Here is a 17,106-nt window from a genome sequence, read left to right on the forward strand (position 1 = left end):
ATCTTTATAGTCACCCAGTTACGTTGCGACGTTTGATACACACAAAGCATTCCTCCGGTGTCAGTGAGTTATATGATCTCATGGTCATAGGAACAAATACTTGACACGCAGAAAACAGTAGCAACAAAATGACACGATCAACATGCTACGTCTATTAGTTTGGGTCTAGTCCATCATGTGATTCTCCTAATGACGTGGTCCAGTTATCAAGCAACAATACCTTGTTCATAATCAGAAGACCCTGACTATCTTTGATCAACTGGCTAGCCAACTAGAGGCTTGCTAGGGACAGTGTTTTGTCTATGTATCCACACATGTATATAAGTCTTCATTCAATACAATTATAGCATGGATAATAAACGATTATCATGAACTAAGAAATATAATAATAACTAATTTATTATTGCCTCTAGGGCATATTTCCAACAGTCTCCCACTTGCACTAGAGTCAATAATCTAGTTCACATCACCATGTGATTCCAACGAATCCAACACCCATATAGTTATGGGGTCTGATCACGTCTTGCTCATGAGAGAGGTTTCAGTCAACGGTTCTGAAATTTTCAGATCCGTGTGTTCTTTACAGATCTTTATGTCATGTTATAGATGCTGCTACTATGTGCTATTCAGAAATACTCGAAATATCTACTCTACTATACGAATCCGTTTCACTACTCATAGTTATTCGGATTAGTGTCAAAGCTTACATCGACGTAACCCTTTACGATGAACTCTTTAATCACCTCCATAATCGAGAAAAATTCCTTAGTCTATTTAGTTACTAAGGATAACTTTGACCGCTGATCAGTGATTCAATCCTGGATCACTGTGTGTACCTCTTAATAGACTTGCTGCAAGGCACACATCAGGTGCGGTACTCAGCATGGCATACTTTAGAGTCTACGGCTAAGGCATAGAAGACGACCTTCGTCTATTCTCTTTATTCTGCCGTGGTCGGGTTTTGAGTCTTACTCAAATTCACACCTTACAACGCAACCAAGAACTCCTTCTTTGCTGATCTATTTTGAACTCCTTCAAAACTTGTCAAGGCATGCATCTTGTTGAAACTTCCATTAAGCGCTTTCGATCTATCTCCATAGATCTTTGATGCTCAACGTTCAAGTAGCTCAATCCAGGTATTCCTTTGAAAACTCCTTTCAAACAACCTTGTATGCTTTACAGAAATTCTACATTACTTCTGATCCACAATATGTCAACCACATATACTTATCAGAAATTCTATAGTGCTCCCACTCACTTCTTTGGAAATACAAGTTTCTCATAAACCTTGTACAAACCCAAAATCTTTGATCATCTCATCAAAGTGTATATTCCAACTCCGAGATGCTTGCACCAGTCCATTGAAGGATTGCCGGAGCTTGCATACTTGCTAGTATCTTTAGGATCGACAAAACCTCATGGTTGTATCTCATACAATGTTTGCTCAAGGAAACCGTTGAGGAAACAATGTTTTGACATCCTATGTGCAATATTTCATAAATAATGCAGCAACTACTAACATAATTCCAACAGACTTTTAGCATCGCTACGAGTGAGAAAGTCTCATCATAGTCAACTGTTTGATCTTGTCAGAAACATCTTTGCGACAAGTCGAGCTTTTCTTAATAGTGATTTATCACCATCGTCGTCTGTCTTCCTTACAAAGATCCATCTTTACTCAATAGTCTTACTACCATCAAGTAGTTCCTCCAAAGTCTACACTTTGTTTTATATATGGATCCTCTCTCGGATTTCATGGCCTCAAGCCATTTGTCGGAATCCGGGCCCACCATTGCTTCTCCATAACTCGTAGGTTCACTGTTGCTCAACAACATGACCTCCAAGACAGGGTTACCGTACCACTCTGCAGTAGTACGTGACCTTGTCAACCTACGAGGTTTGTAGTAACTTGATCCGATGCTCGATGATCACCCTCATCAGCTTTCACTTCAATTGGTGTAGGCGCCACAGGAACAACTTCCTGCGCCCTGCTACACACTGGTCAAAGTGACGGTTCAGTAACCTCATCAAGTTCTACCACCCTCCCACTCAATTCTTTGGAGAGAAACCTTTCCTCGAGAAAGGATCCGTTTCTAGAAACAAACACTTTGCTTTCGGATCTAAGATAGGAGATGTACCCAACTGTTTTGGACATCCTATGAAGATGCATTTATCCGCTTTGGGTTCGAGCTTATCAGTCTGAAACTTTTTCACATAAGTGTCGAAGCCCCAAACTTTCAAGAAACGACAGTTTAGATTTCCCTAAACCTCAGTCTATACTGTGTCATCTCAACGGAAATACGCGGTGCCCTATTTTAATGTGAATGCGGTTGTCTCTAATGCATAACCCATAAACGATAGTGGTATTTCGATAAGAGACATCATAGCATGCACCATACCAAATAGTGCGTGGCTATGACGTTCAGACACATCATCACACTATGATGTTCCAGGTGGCATGAACTGCGAAACAATTTCCGCATTTTCTTAACTGCGTACCAAAACTCGTAACTCAGATATTCATTTCTATGATCATATCGTAGACAGTTTATCCTTTTGTTACGACGAACTTCACTCTGAAACAGAATTGAACTTTTCAATATTTCAGACTTGTGATTCATTAAGCGAATACTCTTGTATCTGCTCAAATCTTCATTGAAGTAAGAACATAATGATATCCACTGCATGCCTCAGCACCCATTGGACTGCATACATCAAAATGTATCACTTCCAACAAGTTACTATCTTATTTCATCTCAATGAAAACAAGGCCTTGCTCATCTGGTATGATTTGCATGTCACTAGTGATTCAAAATCAAGTGAGTATAAAGATCCATCAGCATGGAGCCTCTTCATGCAATTTATACCAACATGACTCAAGCGGCAGTGCCACAAGTAAGTGGTACTATCATCATTACCTCGTATCTTTTGGCACCAATATCATGAACATGTGTAACACTACGATCGAGATTCAATAAACCATTGAAGGTGATTATTCAAGCAAATAGAGTAACCATTATTCTCTTTAAATGAATAATCGTATTGCAATAAACACGATCCAATCATGTTCATGCTTAACGCAAGCACCAAATAACAATTATTTAGGTTTATCACCAATCCCGGTGGTAGAGGGAGTGTGCGACGTTTGATCATATCAACCTTCGAAACACTTCCAACACGTATCGTCACCTCGCCTTTAGCTAGTCTCCGTTTATGCCGTAGCTTTCATTTCGTGTTACTAATCACTTAGCAAACGAACCGGTATCCAATACCCTCATGCTACTAGGAGTACTAGTAAAGTACACATCAACATCATGTATATCAAATATACTTCTTTCGACTTTTGCCAGCCTTCTTATCTACCAAGTATCTAGAGTTGCTCCGCCTTAGTGACTGTTCCCCTCATTACAGAACCACTTAGTCTCGGGTTTGGGTTTAATCTTGGGTCTCTTCATTAGTGCAGCAACTGTTTTGCCGTTTCACGAAGTATCCCTTCTAGCCCTTGCCTTTCTTGAAACTTAGTGGTTTTACAAACCATCAACTATTGATGCTCCTTCTTGATTTCTACTTTCGCAGTGTCAAACATCGCGAATCGCTCAAGGATCATTGTATCTATCCTTGATATGTTATAGTTCATCACGAAGCTCTCACAGCTTGGTGGCAGTGACTTTGGAGAACCATCACTATCTCATATGGAAGATTAACTCCCACTTGATTCAAGTGATTGTCGTACTCAGACAATCTGGGCACACGCTCAACGATTGAGCTTTTCTCCTTTACTTTGTGGACAAAGAATCTTGTCGGAGGTCTCATACCTCTCAACAAGGGCACGAGCATGAAATCACAATTTCATCTCTTTTAGAACAACACTTATGTTCCGTGACGTTTCAAAACGTCTTCGGTGCCTTGCTTCTAAGTCATTAAGTATTTTGCACTGAACTATCGTGTAGTCATCAGAAACGTGTATGTCGGATGTTCATAGCATCCACAGACGACGCTCGAGGTGCAGCACACCGAGTGGTGCATTAAGGACATAAGCCTTCTGCACAGCAACGAGGACAATCCTCTTCAAAGTTTGCTACTATCAACTTTCAACTAAATTTTCTCTAGGAACATATAAAAACAGTAGAGCTATAGCGCGAGCTACATCGTAATTCGCTAAGACCATTAGACTATGTTCATGACAATTAGTTCAATTAATCATATTACTTAAGAACTCCCACTCAAAAAGTACATCTCTCTAGTCATTTGAGTGGTACATGATCCAAATCCACTATCTCAAGTCCGATCATCACGTGAGTCGAGAATAGTTTCAGTGGTAAGCATCTCTATGCTAATCATATCAACTATACGATTCATGCTCGACCTTTCGGTCTCATGTGTTCCGAGGCCATGTCTGCACATGCTAGCCTCGTCAAGCTTAACCCGAGTGTTCTGCGTGTGCAACTGTTTTGCACCCGTTGTATGTGAACGTTGAGTCTATCACACCCGATCATCACGTGGTGTCTCGAAACGAAGAACTGTCGCAACGGTGCACAGTCGGGGAGAACACAATTTCGTCTTGAAATTTTAGTGAGAGATCACCTCATAATGCTACCGTCGTTCTAAGCAAAATAAGGTGCATAAAAGGATTAACATCACATGCAATTCATAAGTGACATGATATGGCCATCATCATGCGCTTCTTGATCTCCATCACCAAAGCACCGGCACGATCTTCTTGTCACCGGCGTCACACCATGATCTCCATGAACGTGTCGCCATCGGGGTTGTCATGCTACTCATGCTATTACTACTAAAGCTACATCCTAGCAATATAGTAAACGCATCTGCAAGCACAAACGTTAGTTTAAAGACAACCCTATGGCTCCTGTCGGTTGCCGTACCATCGACGTGCAAGTCGATATTAACTATTACAACATGATCATCTCATACATCCAATATATCACATCACATCGTTGGCCATATCACATCACAAGCATACCCTGCAAAAACAAGTTAGACGTCCTCTAATTGTTGTTGCATGTTTTACGTGGTGACCATGGGTATCTAGTAGGATCGCATCTTACTTACGCAAACACCACAACAGAGATATATGAATTGCTATTTAACCTCATCCAAGGACCTCCTCGGTCAAATCCGATTCAACTAAAGTTGGAGAAACCGACACTCGCCGGTCATATTTGAGCAACGGAGTTACTCGTAGCGATGAAACCAGTCTCTCGTAAGCGTACGAGTAATGTCGGTCCGAGCCGCTTCGATCCAACAATACCGCGGAATCAAGAAAAGACTAAGGAGGGCAGCAAAACGCACATCACCGCCCACAAAAACTTTTGTGTTCTACTCGAGAAGACATCTACGCATGAACCTAGCTCTGATACCACTGTTGGGGAACGTCGCATGGGAAACAAAAATTTTCCTACGCGCACGAAGACCTATCATGGTGATGTCCATCTACGAGAGGGGATTTCCGATCTACGTACCCTTGTAGATCGCACAGCAGAAGCGTTAGTGAACGCGGTTGATGTAGTGGAACGTCCTCGCGTCCCTCGATCCGCCCCGCGAACCGTCCCACGAACCGTCCTGCGATCCGTCCCATGATCTACTCCGATCTAGTGCCGAACGGACTACACCTCCGCGTTCAGCACACGTACAGCTCGACGATGATCTCGGCCTTCTTGATCCAGCAAGAGAGACGGAGAGGTAGATGAGTTCTCCGGCAGCGTGACGGCGCTCCGGAGATTGGTGGTGATCTAATCTCAGCAGGCTCAGCCCGAGCTCCGCAGAAACGCGATCTAGAGGTAAAACCGTGGAGGTATGTGGTCAGGCTGTCGTGGCAAAAGTTGTGTCAAATCAGCCCTAAAACCTCCGTATATATAGGGGGAAGAGGGGGAGCCTTGCCTTGGGGTCCAAGGACCCCTAAGGGCTTCGGCCGAGCCAAGGGGGGAAGGTCTCCCCTTCCAAACCGAATTCAATTTGGTTTGGAAGGTGGAGTCCTTCTTCCCTTTCCCACCACCTCCTTTTTTTTTCTCTTTGATTTTCTTCCTATGGCGCATAGGGCCTTCTTGGGCTGTCCCACCAGCCCACTAAGGGTTGGTGTGCCACCCCCAAGGCCTATGGGCTTCCCCGGGGTGGGTTGCCCCCCCCGGTGAACACCCGGAACCCATTCGTCATTCCCGGTACATTCCCGGTAACTCCGAAAACCTTCCGGCAATCAAATAAGGTCATCCTATATATCAATCTTCGTTTCCGGACCATTCCGGAAACCCTCGTGACGTCCGTGATCTCATCCGGGACTCCGAACAACATTTGGTAACCAACCATATAACTCAAATACGCATAAAACAACGTTGAACCTTAAGTGTGCAGACCCTGCGGGTTCGAGAACTATGTAGACATGACCCGAGAGACTCCTCGGTCAATATCCAATAGCGGGACCTGGATGCCCATATTGGATCCTACATATTCTACGAAGATCTTATCATTTGAACCTCAGTGCCAAGGATTCATATAATCCCGTATGTCATTCCTTTTGTCCTTCGGTATGTTACTTGCCCGAGATTCGATCGTCAGTATCCGCATACCTATTTCAATCTCGTTTACCGACAAGTCTCTTTACTCGTTCCGTAATACAAGATCCCGCAACTTACACTAAGTCACATTGCTTGCAAGGCTTGTGTGTGATGTTGTATTACCGAGTGGGCCCCGAGATACCTCTTCGTCACACGGAGTGACAAATCCCAGTCTCGATCCTTACTAACTCAACTAACACCTTCGGAGATACCTGTAGAGCATCTTTATAGTCACCCAGTTACGTTGCGACGTTTGATACACACAAAGCATTCCTCCGGTGTGAGTGAGTTATATGATCTCATGGTCATAGGAACAAATACTTGACACGCAGAAAACAGTAGCAACAAAATGACACGATCAACATGCTACGTCTATTAGTTTGGGTCTAGTCCATCACGTGATTCTCCTAATGACGTGATCCAGTTATCAAGCAACAACACCTTGTTCATAATCAGAAGACCCTGACTATCTTTGATCAACTGGCTAGCCAACTAGAGGCTTGCTAGGGACAGTGTTTTGTCTATGTATCCACACATGTATATAAGTCTTCATTCAATACAATTATAGCATGGATAATAAACGATTATCATGAACTAAGAAATATAATAATAACTAATTTATTATTGCCTCTAGGGCATATTTCCAACATTCACACTATCTTTAGTGAAGTAATTCAATATCTTTTAAACAAGATGTGTGTTTTCGAAAAGCAAATTGATACACACGAACAAGGTCGGTTTAGTCACTCACCTTGGCCACATAAGCTACAAACGATTAATTGTTCCGAAAATGCTACGGTAGGCCTAATAAAATGAATAATGATATGAAAAAGGTCTAAGTTTTGCAGGAACGTTGATTCCTTTCCGGTGCGGCAAATCCCGGACACTCGATATGTCCTAGTTTGTAGCACAAGTCATACAGAAATTCATGAAAAATTTCGGGATGACCTTTGCTAAAATATGAAATAATCGAGCAACTTAAATTTGCCGGAACGGAATTGAATCAACATTCCGGCAAAACATATGCCACTCGGCTTCATTCCGTGGAAACAAAAAAGGGCCACTTCGGCTCAATCGAACCACTTCAACGTTGCATATAACAGAACCACTTAAAAACATGTACATGAGCAACTACAATAGTAGATAAACATGAGCAATCAAATATGGTAAACACTTAGTATCCATAGTCTGGAACGATTCCATCGTCAGACCCATCTACTCCCGTCGATCCAGAAGAATCCCGACGCTCCAGATTCATCTGCGATTTAGAAACTAAAACTGTATCCCCTAAATCCCGCGCGTAATCCACTCCAATTAACGCCCCACAACCGCCCGTGTCTGCCCCCTCCCCTGTTTCCCCACATTGCCATTGCCGACTGCAGCGCCATCCCATCCACCACCACCAACCAAGCCGCTGACCCCGCTGCCCCCCCGGCCACGAACGCCACCCTCACTGTCCACCGGACCGTCCTCGCAGCCACAACCTCGCCCCGTGCTCTGCCCCCTCCTCTGTTTGCCACCCCACCTTCGTCGCATGCAGCGGCATCTCCTCCACCGCCACCAGCCACCGTCGTTGCCCCTACAGCCAACCGACCCCGCTGCCCCCACCGACCATCGACGCGACCCTCACAGTCCACCGAAGCCTACTCTCACATCCAGCCCACCCCCGTGCTCGACCCGCCACGCACCACCAGCTCGCCCCACATCGGATCTAACACCCCGCCGGCGGCGAGCGGATCAGGCATCCCATCCGCAACATCGGCAAGGCGTACATCCCGTCGATTTGAATCCGCCGCATTACATCGGTCGCCACTTGCTAGAGCTCCCCATCCCAGTTCGTAGGTAATCTGTATTTTTGTGCGTTGTCCCAGATTTGGGATTCTTCTCATATTTTCTAATGAAATTTGATGTCTAATTCATCCAGTAGACTAAATGTTTCATATGTTCATTCGTGGACTAGCATTTGTTTTGAATATTTTCATATGTGGCACCCGTGCTTCCTATCTATGCAAATGTTCTCAAATACATCCCAATATGCTTCCTGTGTCACATGTACACACACACTTGGCGGGAAATTTGTTATCTATTCCTTTTTTAAAAATTCCTTGCTTCCATTAAAGAGAAAAATTGAACCATGTTGCATCTTAAAATGCATCAAACATAGATGCTTCTACAGTGGCCACTTTCTGATTCGATCGTATTAAAAAATGCTTCCATAACAATGCCACCAGGGAAAGCATCCACTCAATGGAAGCAACTTACTAAGGCATGTGTCATGCGTCGTATTCATCGTGTGCCCATTTTTTGTGCTCCTGACCATAAACAATGCATTTAGTTTTTTGTACTGCATTTTGCTGCCGTGCCTAATACAGCATACAAAAATTGCTAACACATCACATCACTCTTTTTCTCAGGTGACAATCAACAATGACTAAAAAAGATAAAGAGTCGCTCATGCTCCAGAGTCGATATGCAGCTGGCCGGTTACATGATATTGTGTTAGGTCTCGCCCCAGCAAGGAAAAACCTCATTCGTACCAAAAAAATGGGGCAATCTCCTGGATGTTAGCAAATTCTCAGCCCCCGAGGGACTCCTAGAATGGATCGTTGACAGGATTGACCCGAAGCTTGGTGAATTTCGGAACCCACGAAACAATACCAGCATTCTATTCACTCCAGAAATGGTTGAAAAGGTCCTCGGACTTCCTCATGGTACTAGGCCTGTTGTTGTCATAAGCAAGCACGAAGAATCCCCTCACCGAGAATTCTACAAGACAGATTATGATCATGGTAGATGGGCGCCCATTCACTATGCTGCAACTATTCTAGAAAAAGAAGCTGATCTAGATGACGAGACCTTTTTTAGGACCTTCTTCCTAGTAGCATTGGCTACTCTTTTGACACCAGGAACTGGAAACATGGTGCCTTTGGAGTATTTAGGCAGCCTTGAAGTTGCATCCGAGGTTTGCGAGTACGCATGGGGAGATCAAATTCTGAAAGATGTCATGACTGAGATCGATACATTCCAAAAGAAGAAGAAAAAAACACTATTAGATGGAGCTTTCAAAAAAATATGGGTTGGCAGCTGCCTACCCTTGGTTGCGGTATACACATAGCCTACGCACTTTTTATACCTCATCTTTTATGTAGTTATTATTTATTTTATTCACATTTTTTGATCCTACCTTTTTATTTTCAAATTATATACATGGACCATCTGAACTTTCCTGAATCATCTATTTCGACGCATCACATAAATTACTTACTCCCTAGAGCATCCCACGTAACAGATGAGGACTTCAAATTTGTCATGCTACATGATAAAAGCAGATTGACCCTCAACGCACATATTTATGGTGCGCGACCGGTAAGGCCATACAAAATTTCTTGCCTTCTATTCCAATGTGATACTAATTCATTAAGATAGATGCCAATCTTTTCCAATATGACGCTCCCTGTTTCTGCATGTACATCTCCATATAAGAATTTGTAATCTTCAAGTGTGCTAAAATGCTGCATTTTTTTGTAGTTCCGTGCACCCTAAAGCACACCATATGCCATCCAACTGTCAAACTATGATGACCAACCTGCTACACAGCCATATATACAACAAACAGAAAACAATTGTACCAACCATCCACCACAGGTACCCACTGGTATTGTGCTTATTTGTAACAGAGCTTTTTTGTACAGCTTTTACTCATCGGGTATTCTAAATATTTATGTAGACTGAAGAAAATTAGGACATGCATCACGAGGCCCCTAAATTTCCTATCAAGCATCCGGAGGTACAACGATATCAAATTAGTTTATGAAAACCTACTAGTTCTATACTCCAATGCATGTTTCTACCATCTTTTCTTAAGGTTGCCATTGTGTAACTTACGTGCTTCCCTCTAACTTGAAGAAACATGAACATGACAAAAAATTCTATACATCAAACCCATGCTTCCACCATAATAAAAAATGTCTTCATGTTGTAATATACATGCTTCCCGAGTTAAAGCTTCCAGAGTAAATGTCTTCATGCTGTAATATACTTGCTTCCAGAGTAAATTCTATACATCAAACCCATGCTTCCACCATAATAAAAAAATGTCTTCATGCTATAATATGCATGCTTCCAGAGTAAATGTCTTCCTGTTGTAATATACTTGCTTCCAGAGTAAATTCTATACATCAAACCCATGCTTCCACCATAATAAAAAATGTCTTCATGCTGTCATATAAATGCTTCGAGAGTAAAATCTTCCAGAGTAAATGTCTTCATGCTGTAATACAGATGCTTCCAGAGTAAATTCTATACATCAAACCCATGCTTCCACCTTAATAAAAAATGTCTTCCTGCTGTACTATACATGCTTCTAGAATTAATTTACATGCACAATCATGTTCTCAAATCATTCACCATTTCACATGCTCCATGCTTTCGTTCAGGAACTACCGGCCTTCTTACTTCAAATTATTGAAAGACACAAAGCAAAATGGGCACATGATATATCAAAAACTACATGGAGACTTTCTAAACTGCACGCCAAGCGCATGGACGAGTTTGCACAAGATGTTTTAGCGGCCACAAAAGATAATGCTCCAGTTCCAACAAATTATTCTTCACCTCATAGGGTACTCCAGGACACACATACCGAACAACCACAACCGCCTGGTCCAAAAGAAACTCCCGACACCAGGTTTTGGAAGGAAGCAACTGCATATGCCGATGAGGTGGAGAAAAGTGTTACAAAAATAGCTCAGAATAACCAGGATGTAGCTTCAACATCCGCTCCTGGTGCGAACCAAGTTTGCACCCCAACCACCTCCCTCATCACATCAAGACCAAGCTGTCGACGCTGTTACAATGCCTCCTGTCACAAAGCATTCCACCAGCGATGAAGAAACATTGCGGAGGGTCCTTGATTCTTACGAAGATCCGAGTTTCAGTCTTCTACCCCCCGATCAGACTTGGACCCAAGCTTTCGACGAACCACCCCCATAAACACATGAAGGTGAAATTGCAGACGCTTCTACAGCTGTAACAAACCACAGCTGCAGGTACGTGCATCACATACCATATTACAATCTCATTTCGGTTTCACTTATTTTTTTTTCAATAAAATCACTTGCACGTATCTCTGCCCGTGCAGGACCTACAACCATGGCAACAGTGGAAGCAAACCTGGCACACATTAGTCACGAATCATCCCCAATACATGCACCAACACCAACATCCCCCACACAACTCACACAGGTGCACCTTTTTACACTTCTTCAAAAATGCATCCGCTAACCCCTTTCGAAGCTTCCATTTAAACGCGAAGACACGTGTCCAACAATTTACATGCGTCTACTTAGGATAACAGATCCGAAGGACCAAACATGAGCCATAATGTCAATGAGGTACGGTTCCACCCTTTTCCAACTCACTCACACTCCTACTACAAAATTCAGCCTACACCATTAACAATAAAATATTTGTACAACCTATCATCCATCCAGGGGGGGTCAACCCACCACCGGAGATGTCCTTCACACCATTGGCACACAAACTCAGGAGAAGAAGAATAGGAAGAAGAGAGCTTGTCTTCGAAAAACTGAGGACACAAGGCTCATGAAAATCAAGGTTACAAGCTCTTCGATAGAACTGTACAACAAGTACATCACCGCCAGATGTTTAAGGCCTCCCAAAAAAACTCATAAAAGGTTACATCTCACAACTTTTTCATTCTATCACATCCGTGCACTCGCACCTTTTATTAAGTTTATGATTCACCTGCAAGCAACTCATGCTTCCTTGGTTGCCTAGTAATGTGTTTATACTTACAAAAAATGCTTCATCTCATTACGTTTGCTCGCAATCACCCTTGTATTAGACCACCTTTCATCGATTACGGTGGGTACCATATATCATATGAACACTTCCGTGACGCACTCAAGCCACGCGGATGGGTTGACACCCATACAATGGAGCTCTACATTCGCCAGTTCAACCTTCAACAAACAATGGAAGCATGCAGCTCTGCCCTTCCTACCAAATACGCCTTCTCACAGTCCTTGACGGTAACAACCTTCGCAACAGATCTCTTCGGTTTCCATCTTCAGTTATTTTAATATTCTTTACATTGTATTTCATAACTTTCATCAGGCAAAACTAAGCGTGCCCGTGGATAAATTCGTTGCAACCAACTGCCTTCGTGAATTCAACAATGACTACCAAGATGGCTCGCTCAAGTCAAAGGATTTGGTACACTTCTCACGCCATAAAACACTGTGCTCATCACTTTATATCAATTTTTCCAAACTTCCAATTTGCAACGTATCATGTACAGACGCACAAGACATCATTTAAATTTACAATCTATGAGCACCTGAAAACAAATTCATACCCTTCATACCCATAATATTTTGCAGCTTTACTTTGCCATTCCCCACAAACAACATTGGATACTATGCTGCATCAACCTTCTTTACAAACAGATCAACATATTCGATTCATACAAGAAGCTGAAAAATGATGAAGTGTACAAGTTGTCAAACAATCTGGTGAGCACTCTCCTAAACTAACAGTAACTAATTACTGTGTGATGTTTTTCTGGTGATGCGTCGATTACATTTTGCATCCCTTTATTTTTAGGTTACCAATTTTATTACACTGGCCGCGCATGCCAAAGCATTCACAAAGTTGGATTTCATGAAGTTCACGTGCTTCAGCCCCCCTGATTGCCCCCAACAGAAAACGCAGTAAGTTTATACAATCTTTTTCACCTCAAGTCGGTGATGAAGAAAATTCACACTACGTATGATGCTCTCTTCTATATTTTTGCGAGCTTCGATTGTGGAATATTCACAATGCTCTTCATGAAGCAATGGGATGGGAAGAACATGGCCAACTTTTCCAAGGTATTACCCTCCTAAACCAAGCAACTACTCACGTGTTAATTCAATGCTTCTATCATCACTGTTATAAGTTTCCATCAATCATATTTGTTTTTGGCGTGCAACCAATTCTGCCTTTTTTCAGTGCACCCGTCTACAAAAGTGCATGCTTCATTGTTCTAACCACTCACCCGACTTCTACCGCAGGATACATACGACCATCGGGCGATTATCACCGAACTAATCATAACTTCGCAGCTCAACAACCAAGATCCAACCTGGGTACTGAAGACCAACTCAGGAACCGTCTTAGTCACGATCAAACAAATAATATTCCTCGTAGAGAATCACGCCTACAAGCATTCAACAGAATAAACGATCGCGCTTGTGCAAACTATGTGCTTCCAAGTTTCTTTTTTACTTCCAGCTAGTTGTTTTATTACACAATTCAACTTCGTTACCAACTGGTGCTGATATTTTGTGTCCTTTATCTGGTACTATTTTGTACTCAATCATGAGTTTTCAAGCTGCAAGTTTCAGAGCATTGTTTTTTCGCTTCATGATGCTGTTTGTCGTCTACGTACTACCAACATTGAAAACAAAGTGTTCTTTACTTTTCACTACGCACGAATAATACACTGCGCATGTAATATCGCTATGCTCCTATATCGTAATACTGTTTGTTTCCACTACAATCTGTGCTTGCTTCTTGCAAACATTACTCACCTGAAACATACATTCTTGCATGAATTACCAGAAAAATCTTCACAAAATTTGTGAAGAGGAATGCTACATATTACTTTGCATTGTCAAACAAAAATTCACATTCATCATAGTTTCCACCAAAACAAAACCCTGATTTATCCTATCAAAATCCCAGTATATAAACATGACTATGCTTGCTTCTTGCAAACTTCACTCACCTGAAACATATATATTTACATGAATTCTGCAGCCACCCTACCTGAAGTCTGCTTCATGAAATCGTTATGCTTCCAGCGTGTCGTTAACATACTTTCACAACTTCAAATACCAGAACTATATTCACAAAAATTATGAAGCAGAAGTCTACATATTATTTTGCATTGCCAAAGTAAATTCAACTTCATCATAGTTTCCACCAAACAAAACTTAGACTTAACCACAATCAAATCCTTATCGCTTACAACCCATAAATGTCTAAATTATTTTACTCAATCTCAGCAACTTATTACACCACATCACAGTACGCGGTAACCTTCGGAAAAAAATTATTTACAGTGTCAACTCCGTCTGTTGCCTAAGTTTTTCAGCTTCAACCTTCTGTATCTGTCTCTCAAGCGCTAGATACGGGCAATTCCTCTTGTCGTGCCAATCCTCCTTACAATAAGAACACACACCCTTCTTCTTTGCTTTTTGTTGCGCCTTCTCCTGCCTCAGCTCCACCAGTGGTTTCCTCCTTTTCTCTTTATCTTTTGGTCTACCATTTTTGGCAGATTTTGGCGGATTCTTCACATTGCTGCTTCCTACTACTTCCACATCAACACGTGCTGGTGGGTGTGGGTCTGGCAAACCACCTGACAACCTCCACTTCCAGACCAGCTTGCTTAGCTCAACCACTCCACCAGCAACAATCTTGTACGTCTCCGGACCAAAACATGCATCCGAAGCAAGGGTACACATCTGGCTGCACAGGTCATTGTACCTGAGAGTATTTGTTTCCGGAACCTCCGAACCAACATTTCTGCTTCTTGTAGGTCTAATTGTTGCTTCCTCAGACCATCTATACATCATGTATTGCTCAGGTATTTCTTGCACATTAGTATGCAGCATTACCTTTAGAATGTGATGACACAAGATCCCATTCATGTGGAATCTGTTGCATGAGTACTCATACAACCTGTCAACTGGGTCGATAACAACCACACGTATTTTACTTGAATCAGGATCGCAACGTCGTAGCTCACACTTAAACCGATTACCTTCAACCGGATTAATCATCAATGCCGTTATCTCCTCCATCATTTCCTTAAACTTTCCAAAGGCAGTCCTGGTATAAAACTTTGATGCTTGCTCCTCTATCTTGTACCTAGCGGAAAAAATACATCAGTTTTCAACTGGAATACAGAAGCATGATAACAACATATAAGAAGCAAACTTTTCCTCCACATGTTGCAGATTATATCAACATTTTTTCCACATTTAGTATACTAGTACGTTTCATACCTTGACCACAACGGAGCAACTGTAGCCTCGCCAAGGAAACCAACATTGTCCTCCCGGTCTGTAACATCCCAATTTTCCTAATTGGGAATGTTTTACGTTGTAGCTAAGCATCTATGCATGTTGATTGAAATAAATTTAGCACGTGAATTTCTTTCGTCTTTTGATTCGCATTTTTCATTTTTCCTCGCACGAGAAAAGTCCGGAGAAATACTCTCTTGCACGCAAGAGAGAGAGAGCGGAGGAAAATGACCCTCCAAAGAGCGGACAATTTTTGAAATGTTGGAGCCATGAAAATCCAAGGATTATTTGCAAAAATATTTGCAAAAATAAAATAAAGCAAATTGGGAATTTCTGAAAAAAACATTTTTTTAAAGTTTTTATTTTTGCTTTGGAAAAATGTTATTCGGGTAGAGGATATTTTTCTGAATTTTTTTTGGTATATAATACCTTATATTAATATTTTGATTTATTTCCTTTTTATTCGTTTTTATTTTCTGTCTCGGAAAAAGTTATATATTAGGAAAGTTTTTTTTTTCTTCTTAGCCGCCGCCCCAGCGCACTATAGGCCATGGGCCGAAATCCCCTCTCCCCGGGATGTGAATCCCTTAGATCCAGGGCGACTGCCCCACTCTTCCCCTCCTCTCTCTCACTGGCCGCTGGGCCCCACCAACCGAGCCAAGCCCCCTTCGGTCACCACCTTCCTCCCCTTCCTTTCTTCTGCCCGAAACCGAGCTGCCCACAGAACTCGGGATTTCCTTCCCCGATGCACTTCTCCTCTTTCCTTTCCACTCCCTCCCCTGGCCTATATAAGAGCCTACCCCCGGCCGCCCCCGTTTCCACCCCTTCCCCGTCAAACCGCCGCCCGAGCCACCCTCGCCGGCAGCAGCAGGAGCCCGAGCTGCTGCCCACTTCGGCAGCCCCTGGGAGCGCCCCCCCGAGCCCCTCTCCCCCCCCGAGCCCCACCCCGCGGAGGAGGAGCACCACCGCCGCCACCCCGACTCTCCACCGCCCTACCCCCGGAGCCCTCCCTCGCCGGCGGCCATCATCTCCCTCGCCGGAGCTACCCCCACAGCCACGGTAGCTCTCCTCTACTCTCCGTTGTTTTCTTTTTTCGTTTATAGCCCTTAGATCTTAGATGTAGGGTATAGATTAGATCCAATAGTAACTCTTCGGTTTAGATTAGAAAACCGGCGGTTTATTTTCACTTAATGTTTTAGCCAGCAAACTTCATTAGCCTCCGGCCGTTTGCTCAAAGCTTTGCAACAAACACCTCCCTCGGCCTATAGCAACATGCCACGTGTACCCCTCTTTTAGTACTAGTTAGCTTTATATTTTTCTGTCTAAATTGCAAGAACAGAAAGTTTCTGTTTTGTTTTGGCCACAACTTTTGATCCCGAAGTCCAACGACATTTATTCTTCTCCCAGTAGACTCCAATTTTCCTGTAGTTGTTAAAAACATA

This window comes from Hordeum vulgare, chromosome 4H, assembly GCF_904849725.1.
Source record: "Hordeum vulgare subsp. vulgare chromosome 4H, MorexV3_pseudomolecules_assembly, whole genome shotgun sequence".
Taxonomy (NCBI): Eukaryota; Viridiplantae; Streptophyta; class Magnoliopsida; order Poales; family Poaceae; genus Hordeum; species Hordeum vulgare.